The 19,393-nt window shown below is 47.7% G+C and overlaps 1 pseudogene; it reads right to left on the reverse strand.

Annotated features, from left to right (window-relative positions):
* Nucleotides 1-2,601: 2,601 nt before the first annotated feature.
* On the reverse strand, nucleotides 2,602-4,495 carry LOC139047927 (uncharacterized; annotated as a pseudogene).
* Between the last annotated feature and the right edge of the window lie 14,898 nt (nucleotides 4,496-19,393).

A 19,393-nucleotide genomic window follows, 5' to 3' on the forward strand; every position in this document is an offset into this window, starting at 1 on the left:
TTGATTCCCCATCCAACCTAATGCAATTTCTACGCTAGAAGCCCGCAGAAAATTCAGTCGCCTTTCATTTCTTTATAATTGTATGTTTGGTAACATAACAATAGATCTGCCTGACAGCATAAAACCTGTAGAGCCGTGGCAAACGAGACGGACACACGTCTTTTCGGTAACAAGGTCTAGTTTATTCTGTCAAAAGAGAGAATTGAGCGGGCGCGCGCAGCGCGCCGGAAGTGCGAGGGCTTTAGAGAGCGAGAGGAGAAAAGAGGGAAAAGGAGCATAGAGAAGTGCGGTGCACGGACCTAATGCGAAAGGAAGGCAGTAAACACAGTCACAAGAAAAGGGAGCTCGCGCACGACGTTCGGCACAGTGAGTCGGATCATGTGTCCGTGTGCCTGGTGTCCAACACTCGCGAAGGTCCGCTTGCGGGAGGCCCGCGGGACGCCCCGCGGAGTTGTTTATGGCTGCGGGGGTGGTGCGCAGCTCCATCGCCGCGCCGCTACAGATTGCTCCCCCCTTAGAGAGGAAGCTGAAGCGACGAACGATGCTCACAATGCACAAGTGGCAGCCCAGTGAACGCGACGAAGAGGTGACGAACCGCGCACTTGCAAGGCGGAGTCCGCATGTTCCGGGGAGGCGAGATAATTAAGCGCGGGTGCCTCGCTGAATGCTGGCTTGAGTCGCTCAAGCGCGATTGTATCTCGTTTCCCATTTACGTCGACGACGAAGTTAGAAGGAAAACGTTCTAAAACGGGGAATGGCCCGAGGTAGTGGGGCTGCAGCGAGCCGCGCACAGGGCCGTAACGCACAAAAACATGTGTGGCTGTCTGCAAGTCCGAAGTGATGTACACTGCACGGGGTTTGTTAAAACGCGTAGGCTGCGGACGGAGGTTTCGGAACACATCGCGAAGCTGGTCGACGTACTCGCTTGCTGTTAGAGAGGAGGTGAGGGTGTTTTCTTCGAAGAAGTCGGCTGGCAGGCGAAGCGAGGTGCCGTAAACAAGCTCCGCAGTAGCGCAGGAGAGGTCCTCTTTGAAGGCAGATCGAGTTCCGAGAAGCGTGAGCGGAAGTCTGTCAACCCACTTGTTTGGGCAGCCGTGCGCTGTGAGTGCTGCCTTGAGATGGCGATGAAATCTCTCGGCGAGGCCATTTGTTTGAGGGTGGTAGGAGGCAGTTCGCAAGCGTGCTGTTCCGAGAAGTTGAAGTAGCTCCGTGAAAAGGGACGATTCGAATTGCCGGCCTCGATCAGTGACAACTTTCGTTGGGCAGCCAAATCGGGATACCCAAACGGAAACAAAAGCTGCGGCGACAGTAGCTGCAGACATGTCGGGGATAGGTGTCGCTTCGGGCCAGCGTGTAAAGCGGTCGACACATGTCAGAAGATAGCGATAGCCTTGGCATGGGGGTAGCGGGCCGACAATGTCGACGTGCACAACGGAGAAACGTTCGTCGGGTTGCAAGAAAGGCTTTGTGGGGGGGACAGGGTACCGCTGAACTTTCGCGCGCTGACAAGGTGCGCACGAGCGGACCCAGTCTCTGATATCTGCGTTCATGCCCGGCCAGACGAAGCGTGATGAGACAAGCTTTTGGGATGCGCGAATGCCTGGGTGTGCAAGAGTGTGATATGAGTCAAATATTTGTTTGCGGAATGAGGTGGTTAGGTAAGGCCGAGGTGTGCCCGTGGAGGTGTCGCAAACAATTGGCACATCTTCAAAGGTAACTAATTCAAGCTGAAGAGATGTTGACGCGTCACGTAAGTGACGGAGTTCAGAATCACTAGCTTGTTCTGTAGCCAATTCTCGGAGGTTGAAAGGAAATGATGTTGAGATAGAGCTCTTGGAGCGACTGCGTGTGATAGCATCCACGCGACTGAGGGCGTCAGCTGGTGAGTTGTCAACGCCGCTGACGTGGCGTATGTCAGTTGAAAACTCTGAGATGAAAGCGAGCTGGCGCACCTCACGTGGAGTGTATAATGATTCAGAGCGGCCGATTGAGTAGGTGAGAGGCTTGTGGTCAGTGAAGATTGTGAAAGAGCGGCCTTCAAGTAGGTGTCGGAAATGCCTCACGGCGAGAAACATGGCGAGCAACTCACGGCCGAAAACACTGTAGCGTGTTTGTGCGGGGGTCATGCGCTTTGAGAAAAAGGCAAGGGGCTGCCACCCACTGTTTACTTTTTGTTGCAGTACCGCTCCGACCGCAGAGCTGGAGGCATCCGTCATGAGCGATAACGGATAGTTGGGGTTGGGATGAGCTAGCAGTGTGGCATCAGCCAAAGCGTGCTTGATAGAATTGAAAGCTTCATCTGTTGTGCTGTCCCAGGGCAGTGCGGTTGACGATTGTTTGCCGCAGAGCAAACGCTCGAGGGGTTCCAGCAGCATAGCACAGTTTCTAATGAATCGGCGGTAAAAGTTTACCAGGCCTAGAAACTGGCGCAGCTTAGTGATTGAAGCTGGCTTGGGGAACTCCATGATGGCTTGCACTTTGTGAGGAAGAGGGCGGATGCTGTTGTTATCCAAGCGATGGCCGAGAAAATCAAGTGATGGTACTCCGAACTCGCTCTTGGCAGTGTTGACGACAATACCATTTGCTGATAGGCGCTCAAAAAGCTGATGGAGATGTTGGAGGTGCTCTTCGTGGGATGAGCTTGCCACAAGCAAGTCGTCAACGTAGGCGAAAACGAACGGCAGACCACGTGTGACTGTGTCGATGAACCGCTGTGATGTCTGTGCGGCATTTCGGAGACCGAAAGGCATTCTCAAAAATTCGAAGAGGCCAAATGGGGTAGTAATTGCTGTTTTTGGGATGTCTTCTTGTGCGACAGGAATTTGGTGAAAGGCTCGCACCAGGTCAACTTTGGAAAACACTGTAGTGCCATCCAGTGCCGACGTGAAATCTTGGATGTTAGGCAGTGGGTACCGATCCGGAATGGTTTTTGCGTTCAGGGATCGGTAGTCCCCACACGGCCTCCAGTCACCTGATTTCTTGGGGACCAAATGGAGCGGAGACGCCCAGCTGCTGGACGATGGTCGTACGATTCCAAGTTCTAACATGTGTTCGAACTCTGCTTTGGCAATTTTGAGTTTGTCCGGGGCGAGTCGTCGTGGGCGAGCAAATACAGGTGGACCAGTTGTTATGATGTGATGACGTACATCATGTTGTACGGGCTTTGTCCAGTCTGGTGGTCGCGTGAGGTTGGGGAACTGTTGAAGGAGGCAAGCAAAAGGATCACCAGCAATTGTTGAGGTTGGGGCGACTATAGGCGAGTCAGAGGAAACGACGCCATGAACAGACAGCAAGGTAGCAGTGTCCAGCAGGCGTTGGCGTTTCACATCGACGAGCAGTCCGTGGTGGTCCAGGAAATCAGCGCCAATAAGAGCACGGCGAACATCAGCGACGAGGAAAACCCAACGGAACACGCGGCGCAGGCCAAGATTCAGGGTGAGGGACCGCGACTTGTAAACAGGTATCCTGCTACCGTTGACAGCTTGAAGATAGGAGGTCGGCGGTGTAGTTCGGTCGGAACGTTGCGCGGGAATAATGCTGACCTCCGCCCCGGTGTCCACCAGGTATTGCTGCCCTGTGGTTCTGTCCATGACATGAAATAGGCGACTTTTGCTTTGGCCCTGACCGGTTGTCGCCATTAAAGGTCGGCCGGCTGGTTTCCCTGCCATGCACAAGGACGGAGGCAGTGGCGCGCCTCCTGCCCGAAGCGGCGGTGATAAAAGCATACCCGTGGTGGCGTTTGAGACCGGGAGCGTTCTTATCTTGGACGCCGTGATCTACTCGAGCTGCGGTACCTTCCGTGACGGGGTGAAGTGCGATGACGCTCCGCAGCACAAACTAATTGATCAAGGCGATTGCAGAGCACGTCGATGGGAGAATCGGTGGAGGATGATGTTTGCGGGGCTGAACTCGCAGTGGGGCTTGATGATGTTACGTTGCACACCGCTGGCGTCACCACCTCCATGACTTTGTCCGCCAAGCTGGCAAGGCTGTTGAGGTCCATCACCGTGGCTGTAGCGAGTACCATCTGAACGTTTACTGGAAGGCGCTGCATGAACAGTTCCCGCAGGAGGCGGTCATCGCTTACTGTTGTGTTGTCGCTCATGAGCTGTCGCATACGGCGAAGGAGCTGGCTTGGCCGACGGTCTCCCAAGTCCTCTGCGGAAAGCAACTGTTGCATGCGGGCTCGCTGCGATGTTGTTGTGCGCTCGAGAAGGGCAGCCTTAAGATCGCTGTATGGAGTGGCGGGAGGCGGTCCAGAAAGCAGGTCGGCAACTTCTTCTGCAGCAGTAGGCGACAGTGCCGAAACAACTAGGTGGTACTTGCGTTGTTCCGTGCGAACGCCAGAGAGAATAAATTGCGATTCCGCTTGCAGAAACCAAACTGCAGGGTTGCGGTCCCAGTATGGCGGGAGTCGGATGGAAACCGCGGAGACGTCTTGTTGCTCGGCCGTGCCCGTAGGTTCAGTGCCTGGTTGCATCTCGTTGCTGTGCATGGCTCCACAAGAACTTCGGCAGTGCCGCGAAGAAAACTACGGGTCACCACTTTGTAGAGCCGTGGCAAACGAGACGGACACACGTCTTTTCGGTAACAAGGTCTAGTTTATTCTGTCAAAAGAGAGAATTGAGCGGGCGCGCGCAGCGCGCCGGAAGTGCGAGGGCTTTAGAGAGCGAGAGGAGAAAAGAGGGAAAAGGAGCATAGAGAAGTGCGGTGCACGGACCTAATGCGAAAGGAAGGCAGTAAACACAGTCACAAGAAAAGGGAGCTCGCGCACGACGTTCGGCACAGTGAGTCGGATCATGTGTCCGTGTGCCTGGTGTCCAACACTCGCGAAGGTCCGCTTGCGGGAGGCCCGCGGGACGCCCCGCGGAGTTGTTTATGGCTGCGGGGGTGGTGCGCAGCTCCATCGCCGCGCCGCTACAAACCCTTAACAACACGACGCACACGCCATGGCCATGAATTTGCACTAACCCCAATCTTTGCCCGATCAAAAGCTTTCAAATTCAGTTATTTTCCTAGAACTGTGGAAGAATGGAATTCTTTGCCGTCTGATATTTTTGGTTCCAATAATTTTCTCGCTGAGTTGGAGTGTTACCTTCTCTCTTAAGCTTTATTTCTTTCTTGCTTGCTTTTTTGTTGTCTGTTGCTTTGCACATTCATGTTGGATGTAACCCACACCTGCTTGGGCCACCACATTGGCCTGCAGTATTTTGAAATAAATAAATAAATAAATAAACTGTTTTAGTCGCTGCCTGGAGTAGTCCGATACTGTGACTGCTCTGGTGAGTGGAGTGGTTGGGTGGTGGGCGGCCTTAGCAAGGACATCCGCCTCCTCGTTTCCAGCGATCCCTACGTGGGAAGGCAGCCAGTGGAAGGAGATGGCTACCCCCACTGTAGAGAGGGCCGATATTTTTGCTCTCAGGAGGGTTTCAGTGACTCCGTGTCGATGGTGATCGGAGAGTGCCTGGAGAGCCGGTCGCGAGTCACTTAGCACCACCACTGGTTTTGTCGGGGGGTCCTCAGCTAGGAGGTCTTCAGCCAGGTGGAGTCCCGCCAGCTCAGCTGCTGTGGAGGTCGCGCGGAAAGGAAGTCAGCCCTGCCTGCTTCTGCCCTCAGATGGGATGGTACAGGCCGCCACTGCGGAGCCACTGGAGAGCACGGAGACATCCGTGTACACGAGCAGCCTGCCGTCCAGCACTTCCAGGAGTTTGCCAATAGCAGCCTGTTCTAGTGCTTTCACTGGCGTCCGGCGCTCTGATGCTCCATTCAGGGATAGGTGCACCTCTGGAGGTTGCTCGTGTGGCGGAGATGTGACCATTGGCACTGGTCGCTGCACAATCAGCTCCTCGTAGAGCTGACAGAGGCCCCCATGCGAGATTGCGGCTGCCTACGCAGTCGGCAGAGCAGCGCTCCATCATCCGGAGCACGGTGCAGACGGTCAATGTGCCCAAGGGCACGCTGGAGCATGTGCAGCGACAATGGCCATTCGCCAGCCTGAGCCAGTGTGGCAGCAATTCGGGAGTGTTTGGGGAGACCGAGGATGCTCCTTACTGCACTCCTGTGGAGTCTTTCGAGCTGTTGCTTCCTGGCTGGAGATAGTAGAACCAGCGGCAGGGCATATAGCAGGATGGATATGGCTGCAGCTTGGTTCATCCGCAGCGACCACTTGACGGTGCAGCCCCGACCACGCTGCTGCATCTTGATCACTGCCCCCTGGTCTCTTCGGACTTTGGAGGTGACAGCCTTGGCAGCAGGAATCCAGGAGAGCCGATGATCAATGGTTGGCCTAAATATGCGACCTCCCGCTTCCACGGGACGGTGGTGTTTCCAATGCGCAGCTGTTTCACGTAGTGGCGTGCGGAGGCCAGCGGGTGTACAAGTAGTGCCTCTGTCTTTGCCGGGGACACGGGCGTCAGTGCAACCGAGGAAGGAGATGACCGCTTCTAATGCCCTCTGTAGAGAGCCCCGGATGGCAGTGATGCTTCTCCTGGGTCCTCGTTTCCACAGCGCCACGTCATCTGCGTAGATAGCGCAGCAGACTGGGTTGCGGCTGTCCGCCGGTAGTGCTGCTGCAAGTCCTGCCCGAGCCAGGTTGATGAGGAAAGGGCTCAGCACTGATCCCTGCGGGACACCGGATGTGATGTCTCTGGGGTCGCTTGGCACCTTGCCTACCCGCACACGAAACCTCCGGCCCACCAGGAAGACGGAGATGAAGCCCTGGAGACATCCCGTGACGCCTAAGCAGTCCAGTGCAGCCTCAATCACCTCGTGCGGCAGCCGGTCAAATGCACTCTGGACGTCCAGGAGCAGCAGCATGGCGACATCTCCAATGCTCCTGGCTTCCTCCAGGGAGGCCACCACATCTGCGATGGAGTCCGCCGTTGAGCGCTTTCGCCTGAAGCCAGATTGCTGTTCTGCAAAGTACTTCAGCTGGGCAGCTATCCATTCGAGCCGTGATAGGGCCATCTTCTCCATCAGCTTGCATGCTGCAGAGGTAAGGGAGACTGGCCTGTAGGAGGAAAGCGAAGTCGCAGACTTCCGTCGCTTCAGCAAAAGCACCACCACAGCCATCAGCCAGCTCTCAGGTCGGACCCCAGTGCTCCAGGAGGAGTTGAAATGCTCCAGGAGTCGTACCCGTTGTGGCTCTGCAAGGTTACGCAGCATCTGGCAGCTTATCCCGTCGGCTCCTGGAGCACTCCGTCATCGTGTGAGAGCTAGCGCCGACTCGAGCTCATGCATGCGGAGAGGCTCACTGCACAGGGCGGAGATCTGTGCTGCCACCCACTCTGGATGGTGGCAGGGAGGGAGGCAGCGTCTTGTAGCGACAATCGAGGGCAGGATCTGCGGGACTGGAGTCTTCTCAGCAAACCGGTCAGCTAGGCGCTCGACCAGGGCCCACTCGCTGATGCCCATGAGGACAGCCACGGTTAAGGACTGGTGTTGAGCGCTTGGAGCATCCATCAGTGACCTCAGCAGGCGCCAAGCTCGAGCACCATCTGTATTGCGACTGATGGTGGAGCAGAGGCTCTCCCAGCTTTGCGTCTGCGTCGCCGGGTGTGGCGGCGGCAGACAGCATCCACGCAGCGGTAGGCTATCCATTGTTTCGGAAGGATGGTGCGCCGGGCCCTGCGCTCCACACAGCGCTGAGCAGCTCGCAGTTCTAAATGACGTATATCCGGAACTGGTTTGCCCTCTGGGACAGTAGAGCGTATGGTAGCGGCATTGGCGCACTCCACGATCATTTGCAACAGATCCCCGTCGTCATATGCCTGCCGGCAGAGCTCACGGAAGGCCTTCCAGTTTACTGTGAGGAACTCTCTGCTCCTGGGGGACTTGCCTCGAAAAGGAGACAGGAGCAGAGGCGGATGGTCGGAACCCCAGGTGACAGGAAGCGTCTCCCAGCTGTACCGGCAGTCCTCTGTGGTCAGGCTCAGGTCGATTGCCGTCTGTCCGATTACTTTCTTCATCCGATTATCGATATTCAGTGCAGCGGCTCGGCCCCATCGAATCCCTCATCATTTGAGCATGCTCCTCGCGTCTTGTGAGCCAATTAGATAAGACAAGTCGCTCAGTGCAGGCAATGCTATTCGTTTTTCAAGCAAACAAAAGTGACCGCCTATGAATGAGGGGAGCATTTGATTGGTTTGTTCAGAAAACCCTGCGGGTGACCGCCCGATACTTGCGTTGGCGGTTACGCAAATTTGACGTCAGGAGATTGGAATAAAAATATATTGGAATGCTCTTACGTTATACGGCCCCTGGACGCATGCGTAAAGTCAATGACTTTCGGACTGCCAGATAGCTCTCACAGCGATATCTGCCACGTATCTGCAACACATTGAGGTGGATCCTGTGTTGGCGCTGCGGGTGACTACTTATAACCCAAGAACCGCTGCGACCGAGGATCATTTGGCAACGACAGCTGTGGGCTCTTCAAGCCACCTAAACTTTTAAGCCATCTGTGTGCAGGTAAGTCTTTAGGCTTTTTTATACTATTACTGCCTTTCTTTTCCTTTCACAGCTGCCGTTGCTAAGGTATAGCAGTGGTTTGCTTGCTACCATGTCTTCGAATATTCAATTGTCTCGCGAACTAGAAAAATTGCGCTCTGAGGTTGAGGTACTGCGAGAAAGTGTTTCACTGTTAAATACTCTCTACGAGGAAATGAGAAAGAACCAGGAAGCGCCACTTTCTGAGAATAAGACGTTGAAAAAATCAATATGAACAGCTGTCAAAGAGGTTGGCAGATCTTGAGCAATGTTCTAGGCAGAATAATATTGAAATTAAAGGTATACGTTGCACTGACGATGAGGATTGTGTCGCAGTCATTCAGACCATTGCAGAAAAAGTTGGCTGTCCGGTTACGTCCAGCGATGTTGACATCGCCCACTGTGTTAATTCAAAGCACGGCAAGAATGTAATTGTTCGTTTTTGCTCGCTGCTAAAAAAATCCGACTTTCTGAGGAAGGCTAGAAGGGCTCGTCTGCAACGAAAGCACTTGGCTTTTCTCATGAAAATAAGGTTTTTGTAACCGAGCACCTCACCGCTGAAATTAAACGCCTGTTTGCGAAAGCACTCGCTCTCAAAAAAGAAATGAAATAGAAGTTGATCTGGACCGATAACTACCGTATCAAGGCTAGGAAGACTGAAAGCAGCAGAGTGTACACAATAAGGGATAACCGTGACCTAGCTGTCATCACGGAGTATATCCCCTTTGCGCAGGGTTGGAAATCGATGTACGCTAACATGGAGTACAAAGAAGTAGTTCTACCCACAGAAATCAAATACTGCAATTCATCATGTCAATCTGTCCTACACATCAACGTGCGCTCTGTTTTAAACAAGGAAGACGATACCTCACTTTTTCTCGATCAATTTCCTTTCAGATTCGACATTATAATGTTTTCTGAAACGTGGTACGCCTCCGGATGTAAACTGTTCCAGCCGCATAGTTACCAAAACTTTTTTCGAAACCGTGCAAACAGGCGGGGTGGTGGCGTGGCGCTTCTTGTGACTAGACATAAAAATTGTGAAATACTATCTGAGCACAGCCGTTCAACTGTTGACTATGAGATCGTAACACTGAAGCATAAAGATAAAGTCCTTTCTTTTATTTATCGTCCTCTTAGCGGAAATTTAGCGCGCTTTGTTGAGTTCCATGAGGCTTTTTTTACATTATGTTAGTAAGGAAAACTATAGCCTTACATGCGGTGATTTCAATATCATTGTTTTAGATGATGAATGCTCGCAAGATTTCTTTTCTCTACTACCATCATCGGGTTTTGCAAGTAACATCGGTACTCCAACAACAAACACGTGTTCCTCCTTATCTTCCCTTCACCTTATTGTGACAAATATAGACACTGCAGTCTATAGTGCTGGCACGATTGCATCGGACCTTAGTGATCACTGTCCAGTTTTTCCGATGTATCGTAATAAATCCAACACGTGTAAAACTCGAATACTGCATTTAAGATACAGCTTACCACGCAAGGTAGGCTTGAGTCCTTTTAAAAGGAGATAGCTAGTTACGATTGGTCATCGGTGCTAGCAAACCAAGATGTTAACGATGCATACAATAATTTAATCGACAGCTTTACAAGAATTTACCATAAGCATTTCGATTATAAAGTTATAAAATCTCCAACAACAGCTAGAAAACCATGAATCACTAAATAAAATTTGAAGATGACTAAAGAAAAGCATCGCAAGTACCATTCATTTTTACGGACGCGTTCTGAGTTCGCGTTAAAAGAATTACAAATTTATAGGAATTGGTCGAATGCTGAGTTCAAGAAAGCAAAAAAATACATATTATCAAAGTATTTTTGCGGATGTCAGTCGACAGCAGCCGGATGGAACGTGAAAAAAATTCAATACTTTCCTGGGTGGGGGGCAAGAACAAAACCAGTGTCCCGAATACAATAATACACAACGGCTCAGTCATCATCATCATCGTCATCATCATCAGCAGCAGCCTGGTTACGCCCACTGCAGGACAAAGGCCTCTCTCCTACTTCTCCAACTACCCCGGTCATGTACTAATTGCGGCCATGTTGTCCCTGCAAACTTATTAATCTCATCCGCCCACCTAACTTTCTGCCGCCCCCTGCTATGCTTCCCTACCCTTGGAATCCAGTCCGTAACCCTTAATGACCATCGGTTATCTTCCCTCCTCATTACATGTCCTGCCCATGCCCATTTCTTTTTCTTGATTTCAAATAAGATGTCATTAACTCGCGTTTGTTACCTCACCCAATCTGCTTTTTTTTAATCCCTTAACGTTACACACATCATTCTTCTTTCCATAGCTTGTAGCGTCGTCCTAAATTTAAGTAGAACCCTTTTCGTAAACCTCCAGGTTTCTTCCCCGTACGTGAGTACTGGAAAGATACAGATGTTATACACTTTTCTCATGGAGGATAATATCAACCTACTGTTCGTGATCTGAGAATGCCTGCCAAACGCACCCCAGCCCATTCTCATTCTTCTGATTATTTCACCACTGAGTACAGAACCATACTCAGCGGTGTTAAGAACAGCCTGCTGAGGTGCACGTTTTGCCAGCCAGTTGCGACAGCGGCGTCGACTTTTCCTGGAAAGCCAAACGGCGTCACTAAGTCTGCTGCGTACCAAGGACAATACGTCGCGACCGCCACTCTGCGTCGTGGGATTTCCGAGATGAGTTCGACGAACCAGGCTTTGTGACTGAATCGGCCACCGCGGACCTGTTCTGCCGCGAGCGGGGTAGTTCCCGAGGGAACGTATTTGGCGGCATCGTCCCACGTGTCTTTCAAGAAGCAAGACAATGGAGAACTGGGGGCCGCGCTGCGGGGGTCAAATAAGATGAGCCGTTCCTGACGTAAGCCCCAAGTTCTGCGAAGACCGTCTGACGTCGTTGGGGACCGTGGACTTGTGCGGAAGTGTGTGTGTGTGTAAGCCCTAGGCGACTCGTCTACTGGTCGACCGTTTCCCTCAACTAGGGATCGAGGGAGAACCGAGTGTTTATAAACCCCTGTTGTGCGGCTGCTCAGGGTACTTTCTCTCGCAGTCATTCTAGACTAATGAACTGCAACGTCATTATCTAGTTACTCTAAATAAACCCATAATCCTCGTTCTCGATGAGGAGTCCTTCACTTCAACAACATCCTCAGCGTGGATAAGTTGGACGATGGCATGGGCCAGCTACAATCTTATTCATGCCCGACTCCAATCTTGACAACTGGTTACGAACGGTGGGATTGACCTGCCAATCCTCACAGCGGTAAATCACTTGCAGATTTTTTCAACGAGCACTTTTTAATACCCCCCTAGCATATGACGATCCCACAAATACACCCTCTACCACCAAAGGTATAATTAACATTGTTCAGCAAACAATTTTTATGCAGCCCACTGACGAACATGAAGTTTACAGTACCTTCGCTAGCTTAAAAATAGCAAGGCAGTCGATATTGAAAATCTACAGCTAAAGCCCACAAAATACTGTTTGTGTTACATTTCTAATTTACTGGCAGATATATTTAACCTAGTGTTGCAACCTGGAAGCTTCCGACAATGTATGAAATGTGCCAGGGTTTCAGCAATCTTTAAAGGTGGTGATCCCAATGTACCGAGTAATTATAGGCCAATATCTGCATCGCCAGTTTTTTCTAAGGGTCTCGAAAAAATGTTATTCTCTTGCATGACAATATTGCCCGACAAGTATGACGTTTTAATAAATGCACATTTCGGCTTCAGAAAAGGGAGACCAACAGAAGCAGCTCTACCTTCATTAAAGGAATACATCCTACAAAACATATAAAAGAACACGTTTACGCTTACCCTATTTGTGCATTTGAGCAAGGCGTTTGACTGCCTTGATCATTCTGCGCTACTCGGCAATTTGCAGTCTTATGGTATACGTGCTAATTCCCTAAATTTATTACAATCACATCTTAGTAAACGCCTACAGTGCACATGTATAAATGGCGAAACCTCAACCCTCTTACCTATTAAATTTGGGGTACCGCAAGGGAGTGTGCTGGGACCACTTTTGTATAAGATCTATATTAATGATATCGTAGATTTAGGCAGAAAGGAAAGTTTATTATATATGCCGACGACAGCACCATTTTAATGGAAGGATCTGATATAAACCAGTTATCATCACAATGTAACGATGTACTAAAGAAGCTATCTATATGGTCTAAGGAAAATCAACTTAAGATTAATGCAACAAAGACTAAGGTTATGATATTTCATGCGAAAAACAAAAAGGCAACATTGAATCATGACATAATTTATTTAGGATCGAGAAATAGGGTTTGTTGACAGTGACAAAATTCTCGGTGTTCATTTTTCGTCTACTTTAACTTCGGATACTCACGTAACCTATCTATGTAAAAAACTATCTTCTGTGACAGTACTATGCCGTTGTCGCGGCATGCGGCGAGCCTTCGCCAAACTACAGATATATTACGCCCTTTTCAATTCACTCCTAAACTACTGGGCATTGGTCTGGTGTACGACAACTAAAGCCAATATAAGCAGACTTTTGATATAACAGAAAAAATTATTCGTCACATGGGAAACCTGCAACCTTTGTCTGCGACTGGAGATGCATATAGACTGTTTAATATTGTCACAGTAGATCACCTTCACACATACAGTTTATTATATGATTCAATTTTCTGAAACGTTAGCAAATAACTTCATTGAACGTCTAGCATGCTTGGAACACCGTCAGCCTAATCTAAACACAAGGAAATCTAAGAAATGGCTTACTCCACATTTCCGTACATACTGCTACCAGCACCATTCGCTAGCCTACCACTTATCGTTCATTATCAACAAATGTGTAGATACTGCAGGTTACAGTAGAAAGCAACTCGGATAATTATTTCTTCAGTTATGATATTTTGTTTCAAATATAATATTGTTACGCAGGAAGACGCAGGCAAAAAGCTATGTACAAGTATGTTTACAAGGGAATACGCCGCACTTGGCCAAGAGGCAACAGCCCGCGGTAGCCTCCAATCGTCGTCTTCTCACTGCTCGCCTCTTCGTCATCGGAAATACTGTTCCGTAGCAATATTTCCGTTTCCATTGCCTCTTTTTCTTTCGATGCACTTTTCGTTCTTTCAGTAAAATCTGTTTTTCCTGGTGTCCAAATGTGTTTTTTTCTCTTTCTTGCAGAAACACGTTTTTCTAAGTATGCAAATGCATATGGAACAAATTTATTTATGTATTTATTTATTTATTTATGATACCCTCAGGGTCAACAGACATTACAGAGGGGAGTGGTACAAAACACAGAAAAACTTTATTTTAACTACAAGTGGCAGCACAATGTATCTAATTATGCGATAGTAGTTATGAAGAGGCAAAATACATGTTACAAAAAATACCATATATATACAAAGAAGCAGTCCAGTTTTTCTAATTATACAATAATAGCTATAAACAGGCAAACAAAAACAACATGTTACAGGGCATTGGTTAATGAAGTCACAAATTTTTCATGATCTGAAATTGTTACTACCAATTTGGGAAGGCAATTCCAATCATTTGATGTGCGTGGTATGTAGGAATGTAGGAATGATTCTGTTTTAAACAATAGAATGCCAACTTTATGAGCATGATCCAAACGGTGCGAAACGTAATGGGGAGGTAGTATTAGTAAATCACGCAGGTAGGGATGATGATACAGTTTGTGAAAGAGGCTTAAGCGAAGCATCGCACGTCGAGAAGCAAGCGTAGGTAGATTAAGGTTAGCTTTCGTTACCGTGATGCTCGCGCTACGACTGTAATTAGAGAGTATAAAACGGACGGAATTATTTTGCACCATTTCAAGCGTATGTACCAAAGTATTATAATGCGGATCCCAAACCGTAGCGCCATATTCTAACTTACGGCGAATTAGTGTTTTATATAGCATTAGTTTGAGAGACGAAGGCGATTTTGCAAAGTTACGACGAAGATATCCGAGCATGCGATTAGCGTTGCAGACAACATGAGAGATGTGAGTATCCCAGGTTAGATTGCGACTGATGTGAAGTCCGAGGTACTTATATGAAGATACGCTGTCGAGTAGTGAATTATTTAGGTGATAAGTAGGTAAACTAGTAATCTTTCTAGACGCTCGCATGAATTTGCATTTTTTAATGTTTAGTTCCATAAGCCATATATTACACCACTCAAAGACTGCGTTAATGTCAGCTTGAAGAAGAGCGCTGTCATTTGAACTTGTTATTTCTCGGAAAATTACGCAACCATCGGCAAACAAATGAACTGATGAGGAAACGCAGGATGGTAAATCGTTAATATAGATGAGGAAAAGAAGAGGACCGAGGACAGAGCCCTGCGGCACACCAGAATGGACTGTGCATTCTTCAGAATTCGCGCCGTTAGCTGAAACAAACTGAGAACGGTTAGCAAGAAAACTTTCAATCCAGATTAAAATACAGGGATCGAGCTTAAGTAGTCGTAATTTATAGATGAGCAGTTTGTGACACACTTTGTCAAAGGCTTTAGCAAAGTCAAGGAAAATGCAGTCAGCCAAGGACCTATTGTCAAGAATGGTGTTTAGTTTGTGTACAAAAAGTGTTAGTTGGGTTTCACACGAGTATGATTTGCGAAATAGATGCTGTGATGGTGCGAAAAATGAATTCGACTCCAAAAAACTAGCAAGATGAGAAGCCAAGATATGCTCTAGTATCTTACAAGGTATACTTGTGAGCGAAATCGGTCTGTAGTTTAGACGGGAATGCTTATTGCCTGATTTATGAATTGGAATTACCTTCCCGACTTTCCACTCGGATGGAAGAAAACCATCGTGCAATGATTGCTGGAAAATTTTAGTTAAGATTATTGATGTGTAACAAACTGTGCTTTGAAGGAATTTCACATTAATGTGATCACTACCCGGCGCAGAGGATGGTTTTAGTGACCTAATGATGCTCGCGACACCATCATAGCTGATAATGACAGGGAACATTACATCATGGTCATATGGTCGTAGGTGTGGTGGAGTGGAATTGCTAGGTAACGAGAAATGTTTTGCGAAAACTTCATTTAGTACTCCGGGACACTGGTTGGCCGGTATAGCGTCACCATTAACGTCACTGAGCGCTATTGTCTTTAAAATTAACCGTGTGCCAAAATTGTTTAGGGTTAGTTTTAAGCATACGAGGTAATGTTCTGCTTAAGAAGTTATCTTTGGCGTCTTTTAGGGCCTGCGCGTACTCATCGGCACTCATTTTGTAGGCTGTCCAACGAACATTGGTACGGCTTAGTTTAGCCGATTTAAACAGGCGCTTTTTTTTATTAGACAAGCGTTTTAGCTGATGATTATACCATGGTTTCTTTAGATTAGAGGTGATCGTGTAAACAGGGATATGCCAATCTGTTAATTCAATCACTTTATTAACAAAGATACTCCAGTTTGACTGAACATTACGGCATTCAAATTCACGCAAGTATTCGTGAAGAAACACTGCGAGTTCATTATTAATTGAAAGAAAGTCAGCCTTGTTATAATTTCTTAATGTCTTGATCTTTGTAATCGGTTTAGGTCGCTCGATGCAAACTTTAAATGAAAGTAGGCAATGATCGCTGATGCCTGGCGAATATGTTAGGTCGGAAATAAGATCGGGTCGGGTAGTAAAAATGCATAATGCATAATGACAACAAATGCATATGCATTTGTTGTCATTACTACAGTGCACTATGAGAGTTATTTATAATTCTGTCATGACTATTATGTTTTTCCCTCACATATGCGTATATATCTACTGGAGTGTTTGATCATGTGCCAAGATGATATTGTCATGTAAGATCTTTTGGGCCCCGTCAAGTTACTGTCGTAGCTTTTAGGCCAAAATGACCATCCTGTTCTGTTTCTTTTACTGGAAAATAAAGATTGACTGACTGATTGATTGATTGATTGATTGATTGATTGATTGATTGATTGATTGATTGATTGACAATGCGCATGAAGAAAATACCTGAAAAAAATTATCACATAATCACTGAGACTGAAAGTTTCAGTGCCTCATCAGTGTAGCGGATATGGCTAACTTAATCACAAAAGTACCTCAGCGCTTTTCACCTTGCGCAACTTGTAAAACATGCACTGAGGAATGCTTGCACATGTGGTATTAAACGTAGGTAGTAGCTAACTTACACAAATTAATTTTGATCTTGTGTCACCCAAAAAGTTCCCCCACAGCCATGGAGATCATTGTCAAGAAAAGTCATGTCCTCATAATTAATACGCAAACAACAATTCAGACATGGGTACAATTTTTTTTCCAACTTGCATTCCAGCTACTTGGCATCCAGACAAGACACAAAAGACGCTGCCTTGACTTACCGTGTGGGGATTGAGGCGGCCAGACTGAAATAGTGTGTATTGTGACGACCATGTATGCAAAGTATTAAACTGCTGCACAATACGACACCAGCAAACATTTCTACCATTTTTTTAGGCTTAAGAATATTTTAATACTCACATATGCTGTTTACGGCAACTGTCAGGTAGCTCTGCTTCCTGCCAGACAAGCGGGGTCATATGCACAAATGCCTCATTTACGTACTGCCTTCAATGCGACTGATTACGTGTAAGGACCTTGGCCAAACATGCAATGCAGAACATGCCAAACCAACTCTGGAAGTTAGCCATGCAACAGCCAAAAAAGGACAAGAAATATGGCCTCTTGACGCTACTTGTGGGAGAGAGACTGGTTATATATGTTGGCAGTGAACCTCGCCTGCTAGCTAGGTGGCAAAACTTCCCACTTTCTGCTGTCTCTTCTAATAATGAAACAATTTGAAAAATGCTTGCGGTGCTAGAACGCCCTGAGATAACGCTTTACAACTTGCAGCAAATAATCGAAATTTCCAATGAGGACTGGTTGAAGGTCCATTACATTTATTTTTCTTTACAGGCATGTACAGGCACCCGTAGTTGCATGCACAAGTAGTGAACTCAGAAGGGCTCATTGCTGCAAGACAGGTTTAATGGGTAAGGACAGATGAAAGCGATAAACACCTGTCTTGCAACGAAAAACATACAGTTGCAAGTCAGTGCTTGTTCCTCTCGTAGGTGTGTTTCTAAAACATGTTCACAGGTCTCTACAGAAGCAATGGCCAACCAATCAGGCCCACAGATATTGTCACGTGGTAGTGACGGTGAAGAAAGAACACAGTAGCAGTACTGTGTAAGACAAAACTAGCTTTTATTGGGCGAACCTGTGCCCACAAAAGAGGCTACACTTAAAGCACAACGATAGCGGCGAACACAGTCGGCGATCGTCGAAAATCTGATCAGCGGGTCAAGTGCGTCGGCTTTTATAGAGCAGTCGTCGAATGTTCCAGACTAATCGTTCGGACCCGTGTGCCTTCCACAAAGTTCTACACCATTCGCGTTACGGGATGAAATCAGATAACACAAGGTTCGGCGACAACAGACAGCCAGGTAGAAGCATCGATAACTTTCCAGAAACGTCGGATACATGCAAGCGCGTCCCTCGCTGTGCGATTACAGTTGTTAAGCGGCGAAACGTGGCTGCCCGGTAAAGATAAGTGCACGTGTCATTACCCCCCTCTTAAAAAGCATCGACCCGATGCTGCAAACAAACGAAAGTAACAAAGAAAAGCACTCGTAGCAAAGAAAACAACAAACTAAGGAAGTTCATCAGCGTCCGTAAAATGGTTTAAGGCGCACCACGTGGACCACTTCAGGTCGTGCGCGACGTCGCTGTGAATGCGAAATGCCGTCTGGCACGACCTCATAGTCCAGAGCGCCAATACGTCGGATGACCTTGTAGGGTCCGAAATAGCGTCGCAGTAGTTTCTCACTGAGTCCTCGTCGGCGTATCGGTGTCCAAACCCAAACACGGTCGCCGGGCTGGTTCTCAACAAAGCGTCGTCCCCTATGAAAATGGTCATTGCCTTTATGTTTTCTTTATGTTTCCTTATTGTGCCCTATGTGACCTTTATGATTCCTTGTCCTTTGTGTGACCTCCGGGACGCCACCTTTGTGTGTACCACATGTTTACTCATCCTAACATATACCTCGAGGAAGTGACCTTTATTATGCCTCTAGGATGTGTCCTTTATGTTTACGGCAGGATGTTAACTGGGTGTGTACTATGTGTTACCTGAGTGTACACTTGAGTGCACATGTAGGTGACATAGAGTGCACATAACAACTGTCTGTACATATAATACAGGCAGATATATCTGTACTGTGTGACAGCCGTTGATACATTCTGCAGAGTCATTGTAAGTACCAAATCTTGTTCTTTCCTTTGCCCCAAGAAAACAACCCTTATTATAATTATTGTAGGATGTGCCCTTTGTGTTTACGGCGGGATGTTACCTAGGTGTGCACTTCAGTGCACACGTAGGTAACATAGAGCATCAATCTAAATATGGTGCATGCACTCTTTATATGTTACCTACAGGTGCACTTGAGTGCACATGTAGGTAACACACACACACACACACACATATATATATATATATATATATATATATATATATATATATATATATATATATATATATATATATATATATATATATATATACATATATAAAGAATTTCTCGTGAGTGATTATCTTTTTACACATGCTACAGATAGGTCGTCTGCCTGAAACATGTATTAACTTTAACTGCTGGCGTATCAAAGTAAAAAAAAACATGGGGGGGGGGGGTGCGCCTGCCTCCCGCTCCCTATATATCTTGGCCGTATTGATCACCACGTGCCATCAACAGTACCTACGTACATCAAAGCCTCATGCAGCGAATAATCCCTCACGAGAAATAACAATTGCGCGGCGCCTAGAGACGCGGTGGCACGACGCGCTGTACGTTCGATGGCTTGCGCTACATGAACCGCAAAAGAG

This window comes from Dermacentor albipictus, chromosome 7 (assembly GCF_038994185.2).
Source record: "Dermacentor albipictus isolate Rhodes 1998 colony chromosome 7, USDA_Dalb.pri_finalv2, whole genome shotgun sequence".
Taxonomy (NCBI): Eukaryota; Metazoa; Arthropoda; class Arachnida; order Ixodida; family Ixodidae; genus Dermacentor; species Dermacentor albipictus.